Genomic DNA, 19,380 nt, shown 5'->3' with positions numbered 1-19,380 from the left:
CAAGTACTCAGTGGGTGGAAAGATTAGCATGTCATTGGAAACAGGCTGTATCCCTACCTGAAGTGTAAAAGGGAAGACAGCCTTAACTCTGGAGTCAGTGAATTCACAGCACAACATTTCTCTTTGTTGTCATTCTTAAGTTGCATCTTTTCAGTTTAGTTTCAATTTTGTTTTGTTTTTTTCTTCAATGCTGGAATGCTCTTCTTAAGGATCATGTATATCCCAATAACCTTGCCTAGAAGTAGCAGAAATATGGATGAAAGATTTGCATTGGAAAATATAGCCCTGCTCATTTGTTAACTTGTACATGGAAAAAAAAAAAAAAAAAAAAAAGTAAAAATTAAAGGACAAAAGCTACATCATGAACTTCACAGTCAAGAATAGATCCAAAGATCTTGTATCCTTCAAAGTGTCAGTCAGGTCCTCATTGATATGATCACCCTGTCACCCTGCTTTAATATTCTAAGTGCTTTTATGTGCCAAAAAGCATCGCTAATATAATCCAAGCTAGGTTATAGCTAATTTGTCTTGCTTCAGACCCCAGACTCAGAGAAAGCAGGGAATGCAAAGGAGGTTGAATGACAAAGAAATATCCACCTATGTGCTATGATTATGTGTCAGTATGATGTGTCACTCTACTGCTATTTTATATTGTGTACTTGAGAGCATATCACAGTGTCTTCAGTGATTTCCTATGAGGGTGTCAGAAATTATATGTGGCGTCCCTTCTTTTTGAGAGAGAGCTTCTATCTTGTTTTGCATAGGACATTCAGTGAGATCTTATGTTCAGTGATTGAAAAATTGTGATGGACCCAATGGAATTTTCTCTGACATTTCACCTCCACTGTGATTAAGAGTTCATCAGGTACTTGCAAAAATATGTTTGAATATGTGTGTGTTTTTCTGAATTTGGATACACGGATACCAAAGGAAAAGCAAAGACTAGTGTAGCTTTTCAAAAAATTATGTTGTTTTAAAATGTAAAGCTGGAAAGCTGTTAGTATTTGGGAAGGTCTAGATGATTTCTTAGGGAAGGACCTGAAAAACTAGCTCGAGCACAGCTAGCACTAGAACAAAAGTATGAACAAAACTAGATGTTTTTGTTCAGTTTGTTCATCAAAAACATTGAGATCTATGACAGTTCAAGGACACGGGTGCTTTTCACAGGTATACATGAGTGCACACAAAATGGTTGCAAAAAGTATGTTTATTTTTGTTCAGTGTAGTTCTGCTGAAAAAGATGACCACACACAGTTTTAACTTAGCCTGAAGCATGCTTATAGTCAAAATCACATCTGAAATCTTCGGCAAAAATATATTTTATTAATCTCTTCTTCATAGGCTTTGCAGAAATAATGCTGGGGGAGATAAATCCAAAGCCTTTTCTAGGTCTTTTATGAACAGAATTACCTCAATTCTGACATTTATTGTTGGTGACAGCACATGAGCTACACACAAAAGGGAACTGACTTTCAAAATCCAGTTTGAAATTGCTGAGCTGAGAGCACTTTTTCAAGTTCTTTGTGGAACAAATTTTTATGGCACTGGTAAACAAACCATTCATGGGGGGGGTGAGAGGATGGCAGAATTGCATCAAAATGGACCTTTTATATTATATTATATTCCAGCTGACCTCACACAGACTCATCATCCTGACTTCTAGTCTTCCCATAAATGGATATATGCCTTGCCTGCGGAGAAGTAAGAATCTTCATTAGCTGGAGAGCTGCCCTAAGGAAAGGGAGTGGTGTGCGTGTGCACATACACATGGACTTGTCAGAGCAGTTCATGGAGTTTTCTTCATTTTCTCCAGGTCACATCTTCAAACTGTCCACAGGATAGAGAGGTAGAGAACTTTCATCAGCTTTTCAAGGTGTTTAGTAATTTTTTTTGTTTTATTTTTTTTTGTAATCTGGACATTTGCCAGATGTTACAACACAGCAACGCTATGTGGGAAAGCTGCAGTTCTTGGTGCTTAAGTGCTGACTTAGTGCACCGAGGAGTGGCAGAGCTTAAAAAGAAAAAAGAACGCACATGGGGGATGAGGCGGGTACTAATCGCTTTCTGGCAACATCTGAAGATCTTTTGTCATCCTGAATAAACTCCCATCACTTCCGTATTTCATTCATGTAGGTGGTCAGTTTCAGCTGTTTTGTAGCCATGCCCTCACTGCCTACCCAGCCTCGGAATGTTTTTCTTTTATGCATTCCTTGTTCTACTGTTGTCTAGGAGGCATCCCAGACAGTTCAAAAGAAATACACCTACTAATATAATTTTTCCCACCCTGTTGTGTTTTAACTCAGCAGACAACTAAGCACCACACAACTGTTTGCTCACTCCCTTCTCCCTTTGGGATGGAGGATAAAAAACAACAAAAGAGAATTCATGGTTTGAGATAAAAAATATTTAGTATGACAGAAAGGGAAGGGAAAATAATATTAACGATAATTACGTATACTTATTTATACACACACACATATATATGTATATTTATAAAACAAGTGATGTACAGTGCAATTGCTCACCATTCACTGACCAATGCCCAGACAGTCCCCAGGCAATGTCTGTTCCCCACAGCCAACTCACCCAGTTTTTTAGATAACAAAATGTCCTGTGGTATGGAATATCCCTTTGGCCAGTTTAGGTCAGCCATCCTGATTATGTCTTCTTCCAGCTCCTTGTGCCCCCTGACCCCTTCACTGGCAGGACAGCACAAGGAGCTGAAACATCCTTGGCTCTGTGCAACGCTGCTCAGCAACAACTAAAACATTGGTTTGTTATGAACCTTGTTTCCTTCCTAAGGCCGGAACACAGCATCATGTCAGCCACTCTGAAGAAAATCAACTCCATCCCAGCTGAAATCAGGACACACTCCTAGTTCATATCACATTTAGTTCTCTCTTCTTTAAGAATCTTTACTAAATCAAAGATCATTGGATTTATGGGCCATGCTTTGTATGACGTTGCTGCTGTTTTTCTGTTCTTGCCTTTGTTTATGTCCTGTCTGTCCTCTTTTCTCTGCTGGTGATGGCCAAGATACATTTTTCCATTCTTCCAGAGTTGCTGTGATGCTTCCCATTACATCTCTCCAGCTATCAAATACTCCTCTTCATGATGACTCCTTCTGTCATGATGCCTACCAAAAATGGTGAATAATATTTGCAAAGACAAAAAAAACAGTGAGAACAATTTATGAAAATCCTTTTATTTGTGATACGAAGAAGACATGGATTGATGCTCAAAGCTGATCATGGTCCTTCTAAGTTTTTCTTCAGCAGACAAAAGCAGCCTTCTTATTTTTCTAATTGTTAGAAGAATAGAAAAAGAGCATTGCCAGAAATAAAAAGCAGACTAGTGGAACTGAAATTGCCTTTGTGATTCCCACACCTCTTAAATTGCTGTGCTCTGATTTGTCCACACCTCTTTCAGAAACAATGGTATCATCATTCTTGGCAAAGAATGCTTCCTTCCTTAGTCACAGGTGTGAAGACTGGGCTTCTACTTGGATGGAAAAATAAGGAAATCATTTCCTCGGTTGATATAATGTCCATTTTTGGAATCCCCAAAAAGCATTACACTTGCTAAAAGAGAAGGAAACATAATACAGGGATTTCAGTTAGATTTATTAATTTTAATATGGGAGGAGGTGCCCCTTGCAAGTAGCTGGAACTCACATTGTTTACCATGAGCAAAAATACAATATTCTTTATCTCCTTGGCACTTGTGCATTTAACAGGCATTACACAGTTTGTGCCTGTTGTCCCTTGTCCTGTCACTAGGCATCACCAGCCTGGCCTGTCCATCTGGCTCTTGCTCATTAGACATTTATACGTTTTGATAAGATCTCCCCTCAGTCTTCTTATCTGCCTGAACAGTCCCAGGTCTCTCACCCTTTCCTCATAAGAGGGATGCTACAGGTCCCTAATTACCTTTGTGGCCCTCCACTGCTCTCTAGAAGCTTCCTGTCTTTAACTGAGGAGCGCAGAACTGCACACAGTACTCCAGATGTGGACTCACCAGGGCAGAATGGAGAGAGAGGATCAGGTCTCAACATGCTGCCCATGCAATTTCTAATGCTGACGTAATTCTAATTCTGTGAAAAATCTCCACTTCTGTTATTATGTGCATTTATCATTTTTTTAGAAGTAACTAGTGTGTATTTACTTGTAAACTTATTACTAGTATTTTATGTGATAACAAAACCATATATATATTTCACTCTTGGTAAGACTAAAAGCAGATGTTGAAGTATCTAGTATGGATATAACACTCCAAATTCTTTTTGCAATGAGAGAACTTATTTAATCCCTTCACATTTTCTGGAAATCACGTCTCTCTAACCTTGGCTACTTTGCACTTCATGGTTCACAGCAGCATAGATGAGTGCTGGACCTACTATGCTTTGAAAAATGTGTGTGCAAGTGCGTTTTGCTTTTAATCTACAATTTGAAAGGTCGATTGTATTAATCTTTTGTATATTAATTTATCTGGAGTGTCTGTTTTTTCCGAGACAGAATGTACTCTGGTTACAAATACATCAGTCCTACTTCTATTGCTGGAATTTACAGCCTAGTCTACAAGAAGCAGCACTGTTATTTTAGACATAAATAGTATTTAATGGAATAATGTAAGAGTTAACATGCAAGTTCATGCTGGTTTAATATAAAAAATTAATTAGATTCCTGTTGTATTCTCCATGGCTAGAATTTCCCTGGGAAAAGATAGACAACAATGGTTCATTGTTATGAAAACTGTAAATGTTATAAGATGGAGGTTGATAAGTTTATGGATGGGGATCACAGAACAAGATAAGAAATACTCTGAAGTTAGAATTAATGCCTGAGATAATTGTTCTTTTGTATCCAGTTTCTTAGTAGGTCTAGTACCTAAGTACATTCTGCAGAGGAGATTCGTGTTCTAGCCTCACATTAAGGACTTCTCTTGCTACCTAAGGGAGTTGGGTAGGGGCTGGTGGTCTCAGTGCATGGCAGATATGCTTTTGGAGTTAGAAGCTCTAGGAATATCTTGGATCTTTTGGATAATTTACTTCAAATTCTTAGTACTGTAAAGATTTTAAGGAAATGGTTGCTGCTGCTTTTTTCTTATGGTCCTTCAGAGGTACAGCTCTGGTCCTTTTCTTCTGAGTCTGCACAGGCAATCAGGTGCAGCGTGCACTGAGGTATGGGATTGGTCATGAAGTAATTGTATGGCTCTTTCAAGATTGAATATCTGTTGCAATGATTCTTTGATTTCTTGGGACATCATTCAGCGACCTACATCATGCTGACTTCTTCAGTCAGCAGTTGCTATGTTTTGGACAGTGCTAAGATACGAATCCAGAAAATGAGAAGCAGTGGTAATAAGCTTGGGAGACAAACTCTGAATGGCTTAGAGCTCATCTTTCTTGGCCAAATAAAAGATTTCTTGAGCAATTTCAACTGAGCATTTGTGGCTGCTGAATGTGTAACAGGAGGTATTTTGCTCTGAATATGAAAAACATTTTTGTTTACTCTTATTTGCACATAGACTGGGGAAATAGCAAAGCTCCTCCCCTGGGAGGCAAGCATTCCCTTCCTTTTTGCACTTCACAACTCAACATGATGACTTGGTCATGAGAAAAAGTACTGATATGCTTGTTATATCACTTTAGAATTAACTAAAAATTCCATTGCTATATAAATCTTTATTAAGATCACTGGACACCTTGTCTTGAAGATTTTAGTGGACACTCAGAAAAATTCCCATGTATTAAGTATGGAAGAGTCCTAACATAAGAAACTTTTATAGAAATTTCAGGATAAAACAAATAGTTGGAGGAAAAATCATTCACCAAGCATACAGGATGTTTGGTATTCGTGATCTGTAGTCCAGACGGTGCCCAGGATTTCTCTTCAGCATTTTAACTGGGGAAGGCTAACGTTCTTCTGTCTGCCAGAGATGTGTTACAGTCTTTGTTTGACCTTGCCTGGGGCAGGATGCTTCTTAGAGCATTAAATAACCACAACAGTTAAAACCTAGAACAGATTTCACCCAGCCTATCATAAGCACCTCAGGTTAGACAGTAGTCTAGACATCCTAGTCTCTTCTTAGAGTCTATGAACAAATTTAAGTACCCCCAGAAGGTGATTTATGTCATTATAAGATATATCAGATAAATTGTCCATTGAAGAGGCCCATATTGAATCTAGAAGATCCCAAATAAACTGATTTAGCTTTGGACAGCCACATCGTAAATGCCTAAAGCCTGTGTAGTAGGAATGCTGTGTTGTGCCCTTAAGTAGGGGGCATTTTAATCAGATGCTTGACTTTACTCATGGAGCTCTTAACTGCAGATTCGAATTGACCTAAATAAGACATCCAGAAGACTGCCTGTAGTGGCAACGCTTCAGTCTCAGAACATGTTTTTAATCACATGATAATCTCATGCTTTTCCAAACTGTTGGCTGACTCATTCAAAAGAAAATATTCAAATAACAGAGAACCAGACCAGTTATCCCTCTATATTTTGCAAAGATCAAACAAAAACCATTAAACTGTTACTGCTTCAAACTTTGTACTGAAGGACCCACTGTAAAAAACTCTGTCATTAGATCTCTGCAAGGACTTACTAGACTCTGACATGAGTCATTTCATACAGAAGATGCAGCCACCAAATGGTGTTACTATATGAAGTAAAAAGCATGGGACATTAGCTGGGGGTAAGGCTTGATGATCTCTAGAGGTTGCTTCCAGCCTCAAGGATTCTTTGATCCTGTGACAACTGCATTTTTGGCATGCATGTACATACTCCCACTGAACCATGACTTCTCCATTGTTTTGTCTGTACTATCACTATACCTTCTTTATTAACAACAACAAAACCTGAATTTGGCTTTCTAAACATTTTAAATGTGTTACTGTTATGTCAAAGAGACATGTGGTAAATGGGTCTGGTATATTTGAAGGAAGCATGAGGAGCAATGATTCTCAAAATGGAGTCCTTTAGAGAGGGATCAAATAGCCTGCCAATAACGGAGTAATGCACAATTTTCCCACCAGATTCCAGAGGTATTATTACCACTGAGCACAGGTTAAATTGAAGGATGGTTAGAGCTGATGTAATGAAAGCAAATTCGAAGTACAGAATTGTGTATTTAAATTACCTGCCCACATGGTGTTAAAAAAAAACCAATATTTATTTCTGTCATACATGTATTTAATGGATACTTTGCAAAAATCAGTATCCAGCATTCCAGCAGCCGTGCATGGCATATGACTTTCCTTTTGATTTTAAATATTGTTTTATATGGGAATCAGAATAATCATTTTTGGATTGAATAACAAAGGCAATTGCATGAAAAATAAGGTACCATATGTTATTTTGGAGGACATTTTTACTATCTTCTTTCTGTTCCTACATACACAGCTATATGCTCCATCTGAGGGTAAAGGTCCTTATTGTCGTGTAATATATTTCAATAATTTGGAATCAAACCTTGAAACTCTCTGCATGCAAAATCAAAATCAAATTTAAATATCAGAGCAGTATTTTCATTTTTCCAAGTGAGAGCATGTTGTTGTTGCAATTCATTTATGTGTGAACATAATGAGTTCCACATATTTCAAGATGCGAAATTTGAAGACAGGCAGTGAGTTAGTATTCCTGCCAGGCTCTGAAAGCAGTAGTCACAGACTGACACATCTATATGCAATAGTGCTCATTCAAACAACTGTGTGCTTCTGTCTGGTCTTAACCCTATAGCAGTGCTTTTGGTTTCCTAATGAAGCACTGAGGAAAGGAGGGACTGAGAAAAAAGTTGATGACAACGACTATGGAAGTTTTATTTGCTGAAATCAGAATACGAAAAATATTTTGATTGAATTTATTTCCTTTTGATTTTTTTCCTGCTTTGCCATGCTGCATTTTAGGTGAGTCGAATTGATAATTCACCTAAATAAGCAGCACTTAATATTACCTATGACCACACAGTGCTAAAATTCAAGCTCTGTGGCTGCTTTACCCTTGCCTGAGTTTTCAAATACCGTTAGTGGAGATAAATTGTCATCATAGAAATAATTGATCAGATGATAAATGATTTGCCTTTCCACTGTGGAAATGACTGCAATGGATGTCTATCATAAATGTTACGGTATTTCTGAGATTGCTGCAGAAAAAATATCCTTTTCAACAGAATACTTAATTATTTTGACAGAGAAGCAAGTATACTCTTGGCAAAACTTGGAACATCTGTCCTGGCATCTGTATCATTTTAAATCACAAACGTCAGATCCGTATAACAGATTGTACACAATCTACACTATGCAGTTTGCCTACTGTGTGACAGTCTACCACAGACAGTTCTGCATAAACTACTGCGACTCTGTGCAGAGAAGTTACACATTCATTTGGTGAAGTCCTATTTTCTTTCCTTAGTATACGTGTTTTAGTTTCTCAGAGTGAAATTATTATTGTCATCTATTACTGTTGTCATCTATTGCAATTCATGTTAGGAATGTGGGCAGGTAAACTTGCAGAAAGAATGCATGGGCTCAGCCAGACTCATAATGGTATGTTTGCTCTGAGTCTGCTGGATTTTTCACTAACAGACTCCTAGTAGTTTTTTTTACATCTAGCAGTTACCTTGGGATGCATATTGAAAAACTTTGCAATATCAAGTGCTTGATTATAGAGTAATTTGAGCTACAGGTCTTTTTGAACAGTTAGAAATATTTTGTAGATACATTTTAATCTTAACTTGTATGTCTATGTAAAGTTAGTGTAGATATGTAAAGTTTGTCTCTATTGATGTTGCTTCATATTCACTGAATCTTTTTTAAAAAACCTATGCAGTCTCAGTGCCCATAAAAGATAAGAACTGCTGTTTACACAGGCATTAACGAATCTTTCCAGAGCTTTTCTCCCTTGCATACCATTTCTCTGCCTGGTTACAAGTGCAAAGAAAAAGTCTCAAGATAATTGCACAACTGGCAAAGAACCAAATACAGAGCCATAGCCTGATCTCGATTTCAAAACAAAGATCATCTCATTTTAATCCACTTATTGAAGTCTCATAAAATTAATCCCTACTTCATTTCTCCAGTTCTTGATCATTTTCTGCTCAGCAAGACAATATTTGAAGCTATAAGCTTTTCAGGAACAGTGGCAAACAGTTCTATTTTATTTGATCTTCAAATACAAGCATTAGGCATAGGGTTTGTTGTTTGGTTATGACTTTTTTGCATTTTGTTCTACTTCTTTTCCACCTTTTCCATTGGAGAGCAAAGCATCTGTTATCTAAACAAGCCATGAACTGAAAGAGAAAGATCATACACTGACTGTATGTATTTAGACAGTAGAGTGGGTCAGCGGCATGTGAAAAATACATGACTGTTCTTTATTCTGATTTGGTTTTGGTTTTGATTTGCATTATTTCATGTTTTTTCAAGAGATATTGAGCAGGATCAAGCTCCTGTTTCCATATTATAGGACAATAATTCAAACAAAAATAACAGGTTTCAGCGGTTTCCTTTCATACTCAGTACACGAGAAAGCTCTCGAAATATATAAAATGCCCTCATGCTTTGTAAAGGGAAACATCATCTTATGCTTCTAAGAGTTCAGTTCAGTGTAACACTGCCAATTACTTGCACGTTGTTCATGAAGAAGCAATAGGTCAGGCACACAGGTGTCCTCACTGCTCACACTTACGTTTTTGTCATATATGTAAGCAATCTGTGCAGCAGCTGGGATAAAATAACTTTCTCACCCTACCAGTGGCCTCTCCAAGTTAGGTCCCAGATTCATTAGCAGTGGTAGAAGTCTTGCATTGTTCCTTTCAGTCTCACAACTACAACTGTAATTTCAACGAGTGCAAACGGCCCACACAGAGCATTATTAAATTTCCCTCTGTTTTTGTGCACAGTGGGACTGAAAAGAATGTACCTCAGAGCACAGCACAGCAGCCTTCCAAGGAAGAGTGCTTTTGCAATTGTTTGCTAAAACAATGTTCTCCTTCTGATTAAAATCTGTGCTGGAACACTTCACCATCTTGAGTGGGACTTTTCAACTGAGCAGCAGAATGAATAGAAATTCTCACTGTATTTCTTTTTTTCCTGTCTTATCTTCATCCAAATGGCACACAGGGATTACACTGCCATAGGCAAAAGCAGCAGTTACTATCCCATTCTCTGAAAATAGCACAGCATTGCTATTCTGAACTTGACCAAAGTAACTCAGGAAACTAGTCAAAGCTAGAACTATTTCTAAATGAAATAAACAAACATTGGAAAAAAAAGCAACAACCCAACTACTGCTTCCTTGGTGACAGGAATATTGCTCCATCATAACACTAGGATTTAAAGAAAAATGCAAGTACCAGTAGACTGTGGAAGCCATAAGGAATTTGCTGACAGCAGTCTCAAGAAAAAGAAGTAAAAATATCCTGAGCAGTATTTGTGGTAATTATAAACACACAGGGTAAGCTTCCCATCACTGTCAGTCTTTGCCTTGCCAGCTGACACATCTAGTTGCCATGAAGGTCTTTCCGTGTGATTTTTGTATGAAGTGTTGAGGTGTTTTCTGACTATTAACAATGGTCTCCTTGTATGCTGAGCAGGGCAGGGCATGTACTCAGTCAGCTGACAGAGTTAACCAAGATAAAGTCCTTTACAATTTCTTATGGGTTGAAGTTTGGAGGAAAAGTTCTTGTGAGATTTTATAAATCAATGTTTTTTTTTCCTCAGTGTTCAATGTGAAAAGGAAAGAAAAAGAATATTGACCATAAAATCAGTAGGTGACGTTTGGAGTGAAGTAGAAGCATAGAATCATAAAATCCTTAGAGTTGGAAGGGACCTTTAAGGGCCATCTGGTCCAGCTGCCCTGCAATGAACAGCATCCACAGCTCAATCAGCTAACTCAGAGTCTGGTCCAGTCTGGCCTTGAGCATCTCCAGGGATGGGGCTTCCACCACATCTCTGGGCAACCTGTTCCAGTGCCTCACCACCCTTGCTGTAAAGGAGTTTTTGTTTATATCCAACATAAATCTCATCACTTTAAGTTTGAAACAATTTTTCCTTATCTTGTCATCTCAGACCCTGCTAAAGATTCTGCCCCCTTCTTTCTTCCAGCCCCTCTTTAGACACTGAAAGGGGGCCAGCAGGTCACCTCAGAACCTTGTATTTTCCAGGCTGCACAGCCCTAGCTCTCCCAGCCTGTCCTTGTAGGAGAGGTGTTCCATTATATTCTAGTCCCTACACAATTTCCTGAAGTAGAACTTAATTCTACAATAGATAAATCTTCCAACAGTATCATACGCTCTTCACCTTTATAGAAACAGAAATTTCATTTTTTCTTTCTTATTTCTTCTCTAGAACTCAGGGGTCATGAATTCAAATGGTCCAGGTGGTATCCCTCACCTTCCCTGGGACTGAAGTAATGAGTGATGGCCAAAAGGAAAAGGGCGTAAGCACCATTTAACTGTATAAGTGTCTAACTGTGTGAGGACTGACTGTATAAGTGTCGTTTATTTTAGAGTCGGAAAGATGTTTAATAATGAAGTCTGGGTACTACAGTAATTGTACACCCCCATTGCTAAGGAGAGAGAACAATCAGCAGGGTGAGGATGCATGCCAAGCTCTCCTACTGGTCCCACATCTATCCTAAGAGTATTCAGCAAGCAGCCAAAGTTAGCTTGCAAGTTAGCTGGGGACAAGTGCTTCCCTTGCCCACAGCATGTCTCTCATCTCCACCCACTAAAAGGAATCCTGTGTTTGGCACCAGCGTGCCAGGAATATGGAATCACTGCCTTCTGCTCATTCCCAGCCCATTTCAGTGCCAACTAGAGCAGAATTCAGCCAACAGAATTTAGATTTTGGAAAGTAAGCATTAAGTCAGAGGTTTTCCTCCATGCTCCAACAATATGTATTTTTAATAAAGTGGGGCTTTTAGTTAGTTTGGTTTTTAATTTTGCCCCAGTGATTAGCAGAAGCTTTTACCTACAGGATCTCAGGAACTCTGTTTGACCTCAGTTAATGCTTTGAGGAACTAAGCTAATAGGAGCCTAAGACATTACTTTACCACCACAGGAATATATATATATTACTAACATGTGCTTTGCTAAAATGATCTTGGAACAATTTCTGCGTGCCTTTGTGTGTCCTCTTGGATCATTACTGCCATTCTTTCTGTGCTGGCATTCCAGAGTTGCTGATTCACAGACTGCATCTGGTTCTGTATCGTTCTTTCCAACTCAACACTTGAACACTTGACTTGCTACAGTGATTGTCCTCTATGACTAACATTTTTGTTTCAACATCCTGCGTGTTATAAAAACATTTCTGCAAGGCTCTTTCTCATTGCATTTGATTAGACTATTTCATTTATTGAAAATGAAGCATTTTATTTCTTACTTACCTTTTTCTCTGACTTTCTTCTCCATTTTGCAGGACTTCATGGAGAATGAAGGCATGGAGAAGGTGAAGTCTTTCTACAAGGAGTGATCAGGCCCAGGATCAGGTCGTAGCTCTGTAAGCTGGGGTTGCTGATAGCAAACCTAAGACAATATGTGAGGTCAGAAAACAGCTGAGATTTCTACCTAATTTGTAGGCTATTAAGAGGCCTGGGGCTGTAACTGTGTTTCACTAAATGCATGTTAGGGAGGATGCCCTAACATGTCAGCTAATGTTGTCAGCTGCTCTCAGTTTGCAGTGAGCTTTGCAATGCCATTTTTTTTTTCCTCAAACCAACTTGAAGTTTGACAGTTCTACGACAACTTTCACGTTAGGAATTTTCTTGCTAACAAGCATGTCTCAAGTCTGAAAAACACGGTGTGACTTTGCTGTCTCAGGGTCAAAGAGCGCAGTTTGTGGATCTTTTATTTGTTATCAGCCTGTCATGATTTTTTTTCATTGCTTGAGTTCACAGTCCAAGAGCTGATCTGATGGCTCACATCGCAGCCAGGGTGACCGGACAGGCATACCTACAGGGGCTCATGTGCCAAAGCTGGATTTCTAGTGGGTCTCAGCCAGCTAATCTGAAGTTAGCTGAGAAGTCTGCACTGCGCTGCAGACAGTCCCTGCGGTAGCTGAGTTTCTCAAGTAGACATGCACAGCCTTTCCTTATGTACAAGATGGAGTGGGAACTTCATCCTTCTAGACAGCGTCCTGGGTCTGGATGCCATAGGAAACTTGATGATTTCCAATGCCAGCATCTCTTTGTGAAATTCATCCTGAATGTTTCCAATCTAAATTATTTAAAGCGATAGTGGCATTACAGCCAAAAATAATGTCTCTATCAGCAGATAGAGCCGAGCTGAGGCCACAGAAATCCCATTTGTCATATCCCAAATAAAAGCTTTCATGCTGCAAACAAAAAATAGAACATGGGATATTTCAGCAGCTCTGAAAACAGTTTAGTTTAGTGCTGGCTATTACTAGCAAGACAGCTGTGCTTTCTGAACCAATACTAACTTACACAATTCAGCTTCTCATGGTGTGATAGATGATACCAAACAATGGAGCTTCCTTGCCAGCCAGTACAAAGTCAGTCTGCTGGCAGAAACTCAGTTCCAGTTCAAGTCTGAACTGTGTTCTGAATATTTGCTCTCATAATTTAGTGCTTTTCTGCATGAAATTCACATTCATCAACTTCCTCTGAAGTCTTCTCAAAGCTCAGAGCTGGTCAAACATCCGTGCTTACAGTGAGTTGCTAGAAATTTGTACCAGGAAACTGGATGGGTAGGACAAAGAACAGCAAAGTGAATCCAAAATGGCTAGTAAAGAGAGGGGTAAAAGCCAAATTAAGTAAGAGACAGAGCTTCTGAGTTCCAAACATGCCATTACTAGAAATCTTCTAATAGTTATGATATTTGTATTTTGAAGATGCTTGAGGAAAAAGAGTAAATAAATGGAGATAGCTACCAAGTCAATGTAAGAATATATAGTAAGCCATATGAGGAAGGCCACTAAGTCCAGTGGCATGGATGTAATTCACTTCAAGGCACTGTGCCAATTTATGCCCTAATCTCTGCCAGAGTATTTTTGGGCCTGGTCTCTGTGGTTGTTGATTAATCTGTCTTCTTCCATCTCCCTGCAAGAGAGTATTTAGCCCAAGGAGACATATGAAACTGGGCAAGAATTTATTTCAGGGAGTGGGCTTAATGTTCCTGACAAGATGGAAAGTTACCAGCTGGGTTACCTTCTGCATCTAGCCCACATCAAATATTTTTATCTTAATGTCTATTAGACCAAGCATAGATGAAAGGTAGATTTTTTTAACTATCCTTAAAGCTGTAGCAATTGAGAAAGAGGCCATATGTTGAATCGTATTTCATATTGAAGCAGTCTGTATCTAAAAAGGCACAAAGCCTTGACAGGTTTCTAGTATGCTAGTGAGTACAATTTTAATGCCATTTTTATAGCAATAATTTCATTCTTGAAGGCTGGTTGTTCAGCTGATCTGGTTGGCCTGGTTATATTATAGGATATGGGATGTCTCCCTGAAACTTACAGGTTAAATGTAGAAGCCTTGTTAGAAAGGGTAGGATCTAAAGACATTTATGGCTTCCAACCACATTGTTCCTGCTGCTGTGGAATGACTGTGAGTGCAGTGTTTTGAAACAGCCGTGCAAGACCTTGCAGAATAATCTGTGCTGGGATTATCAGAGCAGCAGTGTAAGGTGCCTAAGTGTTAACAGATGTTTTTGAATTCTTATTACAAATTCAGAGCAAAGTGGGTCTTAGCCCCAGTTAGATTATTTTGTTTCCTTTTACTCCAATATTAGATAGAGCTTCTTAGCATATTATTTTGCTTATTGTTTAGTCATCTTGCTTGCCTCTGTAAATTTCTGCTGAGACCATATGGAGGATTCTCTCTGGGGAATGCCATAGAATAATACCTTGTCACTCTGATTTACAAGGTGTGAAAGTAAGCACTGCACCCCTGCCATATCATTTTTGTCATCACTTGATTTAGTCCATGGGAAGGCTTTTTTGAGGCCATCACCAAAGAGGTATCTTCATAGCTGTATTCAGTGTATGTGACACAACTTTTCAGTTTTTACTTATGTAAAACCTTTTTTTTACCACAGCAAAGGCGCGAGCTTACTTCAGTATCATTAAATTTGAGGTGGAAAATCAAAATGCAGCTTCCAGTCGAAACTGAATTTTTACTACAATAGAGCATGGGTGATACATCCTGTGTTGGCGTTGTTAAAAACCTAATCTTCAGTGCAGAGTTTTGAAGAACCGTATTTTTTTTTCAGGATTGAGATCGTATCATGTACCGAGCCATTTAGTTTTCATCTGTCTGCTTACAGAGCTCTAAATGAATTGCAGTTATACTGATTGGTTTCATGAGAATGATGATCCTTGTCAGGATCTGGCTTGAGACCAGCACTTTAATGTAACCAAAAAACTAAAAGATGTCCTTTGTTAAGCTATGGTCTGTGCTGCAAACAGACAGATGTCCTTAAGGTAAATCTCTGTATGCAATTGACATGCTTTTCAGCCCTCAGAAGTCTTTGGACCAGACATCTTAACTATACTGATATTGTGTATGTTGAAAGAAACAAAAAGATAAAGTAGAAGGGCAATAGGCAGCGTGGAACAGCTGACAAAGCTGGAGGAGCGGCATGGAAAGCAAAAAGAGTCAGTGATTAGTAAGCAGCTCGGGAAGGCAGATCTATGAACCATGAACCAGCAGAGAAACAAACAGTTTGATAAGTTGGGAAAAAAAATGCATGAAAGTGGGTTTAGCTGATGACAACTGATGGCTGTCACCAGCCAGTCAGGCACTGCTCCAAAGCACGAGGAAGAGCAGCCTGCCAAAGTGCTTATCCCAGCCTCTTGCCAAAATCTGGGCTCTAACAGGAAGAACATTGGCGCCAAGGAAACTGCAATAGAGGCTGTTTATTTTCATTCTCAATGTTTGTTAAATGTTTAGCTACATCCATCTCTGTAACCTGGGGCAGTCGTCTTCTCCTACCCGCTTGCACACAACCTGTAAGCAGTGACACAAGCCTTCTGTGGAAAGAACTCTGAATTCCTTCAAGGCTGCTGGCTATGACTGAGGGACAGTGCTTATCGTGGGCATCAAGGCCAGACTAATGCTCACCCACACAAGCACAGAAGTATGTGCTGATGCAGTAGTTATCAGGGACACTGTGGCTACGGTAGTGCCTACCTACACAAACATGCAAAAAGTATTTGCTAATATAGCAGCCTCCTCCTGCCAGCTCATTCTAATGAGGAAGCTTATGAAGAAATGAAGAATGGGATATATGATGGGCACATTAATGTCCTTCCTGAGCCTTAGCATGTACTATATTTTCCAACATACAAATCATACTGATAATCTCTAGTGCACAAGCACACAAAACTTGAGAAGCTTTTCTTCTACATTTTTTCACGTTGATCAGATTGCCAACCAAATACTAAAACACACTGCCCACTGCAACTCCATGAGGCAATCTCTTATGCCAGAACAACAGCTATCATAAACATTCAAAAATTTTACTATATCAGGCACTTTTTGAAGCTGAAACTTATGCCTGTTGTACTGATGGTATCAATGTACCACAAGCTAAATAAAGAACTTTTAAGCTCACATGATGCCAACTTCACATTTCCCTATGCTTTATTATCTCTAGTCTGATTTTGATGTGGCTGGTGTAATTCATCTGTGTATATACATACTTATCGAGATAGGATTATTGCACTGAGATATGCAAATGTAAAACAGAAAGCACTTTCAAGCTGTATGAAGTACACATCTGTAATACTAATACCACTTGTGAGACGATGCTATCTTTATAGTTAGAAGATATGGTTAAACAGGAGGGTGTATTTGATGATTTAATCCCATTTTATCCATCACCTCAGATATATAAATAACAACAATAACAAAAAAATACAATTGTTACTTTTTTTTTCTCAAATTAAATTCTTCAATGATAAAAGTAGAATTTATCCTGGAAACTGAATAAAATACAAGGCCAGTTTAGAAAACATTTCTAGCAGTTTCAAGAAGCTGCAGTGCTGGCTGTTGGTAGTATGTTCGTTGTTCTGCAGACAGTGGTAACAGTGCAGTAATTTTCTCTACTGTTGATGTGGATGAAGGAATGAGAGCCGTGATCCTGGTCCATCTGTGCATGTGACATTATCTCCATCTTGTATGGAGATTAACCATTTTATTGGGCACCAAGTTTTGGTCTGATCACAGACCTTGTGCTCATTCTTCTTTTCCACTGCATCAGCTAGGGGCAGCCTGTTAAGATTTTAGATACTATATTACATGAATTTTGAAATTTGCTTTCAAATCCTATCAATGTTGCTTGCAGATAATGTTTTCAAAGGCATCTCAGAGGAGCTGGCTCTCACGTACAAAGTTTCAGTGAAAAACACATTGCTGAAAGTAGTACGTGAAATTTGTTTCTGTAATTGTGACCAAAGTGACTTTGATTCAGTGACTGAGAAATCTTCTCTTCTGACTCCAGGAGGAAGCCTTTGATTTCTCTGCACCCACCACCACCTGCAACAGTGCTGTGGGTCCTTCTGCCTCCCTGAGCCGATCCTTCCATCTCCGGAGGTACTGCAGTTGGTTTCTTCTCAACTGGTAATTACATACAGAGACTTAGCAAACGTATTATTTCCCAAGATGGTATGTTTATCTTGTGAGGATGTGAAAGGAGGAAAGAGGGGAAGAGTTTTTCTGTGCAGTCTATTGCCATCCACTGAAGAGATTTCCCTGAAATGAAAATGAACCCTCCGCCAGGTCAGCATTTCCTTTGCATGTTGCACTCAGGTGTGTGTCACAGAGTGACATCCAAACAAAATATATTTGTTAAAATAGCTCAGAGATTATATGGTCATTAGGACTGTAAACATAAGAAAATATCTAGGCCTGTACAGAAACTTCAAGTTTTAGAGCTGATTTAATTTCACTGAATGTTTAATCATTTATAGAGAAAGCCCAGTATTTGTCCCCTTAAGCTGAGAATACTAAATATTGACTTCCTAGTTTGATAGAATTAAAATATATATTGTTTTTCAAACGCTATTAAAATGGCCTTTCATTTTTGCAGTCACAAGAATTAGTTTGGGAAGTCATTTGTTCAAAGCTTCAGATTCAGCTGAATAAAAAACTAAATGTATCCCCTATGCTTTAACGAAGCTGACTAAAGCATGCTACAAGGATGTGAGCTTCTGGTCCATAATTTCACTAGCAGACTGTACCCTCTATAATGGACAGGCTGATTTGTTATTCCTAATAGTCTGTTTTTTATGTTCTGTGGTGAAACAAATTACACAACCATGATTCAAGCACAACACAGTAAAAGACAAGGCCAAAATAAAAGCAGCGATGGAGCCATTTCTGAAGTAAGAACATTTTGAATTACTAAGGGATGGAAGACTTTGGCAGCTAGATGGGTAAGGCAAGCTCAGTAATTGTCTAAAGGAGCTTGAAGACGTATCAGAATGAATTCAGTAGAAGTCATGTAGCAACAGCTACTGATTTTATTTTATTGTATACCAACTACTCCTGTTTTTAGAATGTAAACTTCCTTCCCTCAGATATCTGATGGGGAGAATTTTCACAAAGGTGAAAAAGTCTTATTCTTTTCTTTAGTAAGCCTTATATTTTATGAGATTATACAATTGATACAATTATAGTAGAATACAGTGGGTTTTATCCAGAGGCCATTATTTTATTTCTCATTGCTTGAACATTTTGCTTACATTTCCTTTCTGAAATCCATTGACAATTCAGGGCAGTAACTCACAGAAAAAGAATTGGTACCACACATAACCAGGCTCTAAACTACAGCATTTGTCTATCAGTAACACAGTGTAGTATTTGGCACACACCTTTATCATAGGCATTACCAAAGGCACACCACAAAGTTATGTTGAAAGGCTTTTCCTAAATAAGGATTAAAAGGCAAAATACCTTGAAATGCCTCTCCTACACGTATCTGAAGATAATCCACAGCATAATCTGTCATGGCATGCAACTGAAATCCACTAAACCCATAGGCAGAGTCCTCAGCAGGACACAGCTCCCTCCTGCTGCAGGCACTGCTTGGTTCTGCCGCAGGGTGGAAAGCTTGCCCTGCCTCCCTCCCTTCCTCCTGAAGTCCTCAAGGGAAGGGCGGGTGTCTGCCAAGGGGGGAGGGAAGGAATATGAAATGAGAAAGGAATCCAGCTATTACTGTAGAAACAAATGCAGTTCTTAAAAAAATCAATTAATACATAAAAGTTTAACGGTTGGAAATGTGTCACTTTTTCCAATCTCTTCATGTTACTCTACATATGGGGGTACATTGCCTAGCAGTTTGGAGAGAATAATAAAAATGACTCCAAAAAACAGGTGGAAATAAGACCAAAAAATTAAGGCAAACTGAA

At 38.8% G+C, this 19,380-nt stretch overlaps 1 long non-coding RNA gene across 1 annotated transcript; it reads right to left on the bottom strand.

Moving 5' to 3' along the window:
* Nucleotides 1–1,246: 1,246 nt before the first annotated feature.
* Nucleotides 1,247–19,058, bottom strand: LOC125696522 (uncharacterized). Its single transcript, XR_007378369.1, has 3 exons — nucleotides 18,926–19,058; nucleotides 12,392–12,530; nucleotides 1,247–3,581 (listed from the first exon to the last, which is right to left on the bottom strand). It is a non-coding gene; the product is annotated as an uncharacterized LOC125696522 (long non-coding RNA).
* Nucleotides 19,059–19,380: the final 322 nt, after the last annotated feature.

Source organism: Lagopus muta, chromosome 7, assembly GCF_023343835.1.
Source record: "Lagopus muta isolate bLagMut1 chromosome 7, bLagMut1 primary, whole genome shotgun sequence".
In the NCBI taxonomy this organism is placed as follows: domain Eukaryota; kingdom Metazoa; phylum Chordata; class Aves; order Galliformes; family Phasianidae; genus Lagopus; species Lagopus muta.
The sequence above is the reverse complement of the archived record's forward strand: the minus strand, read 5'-3'. Positions and strand labels throughout refer to the sequence as shown.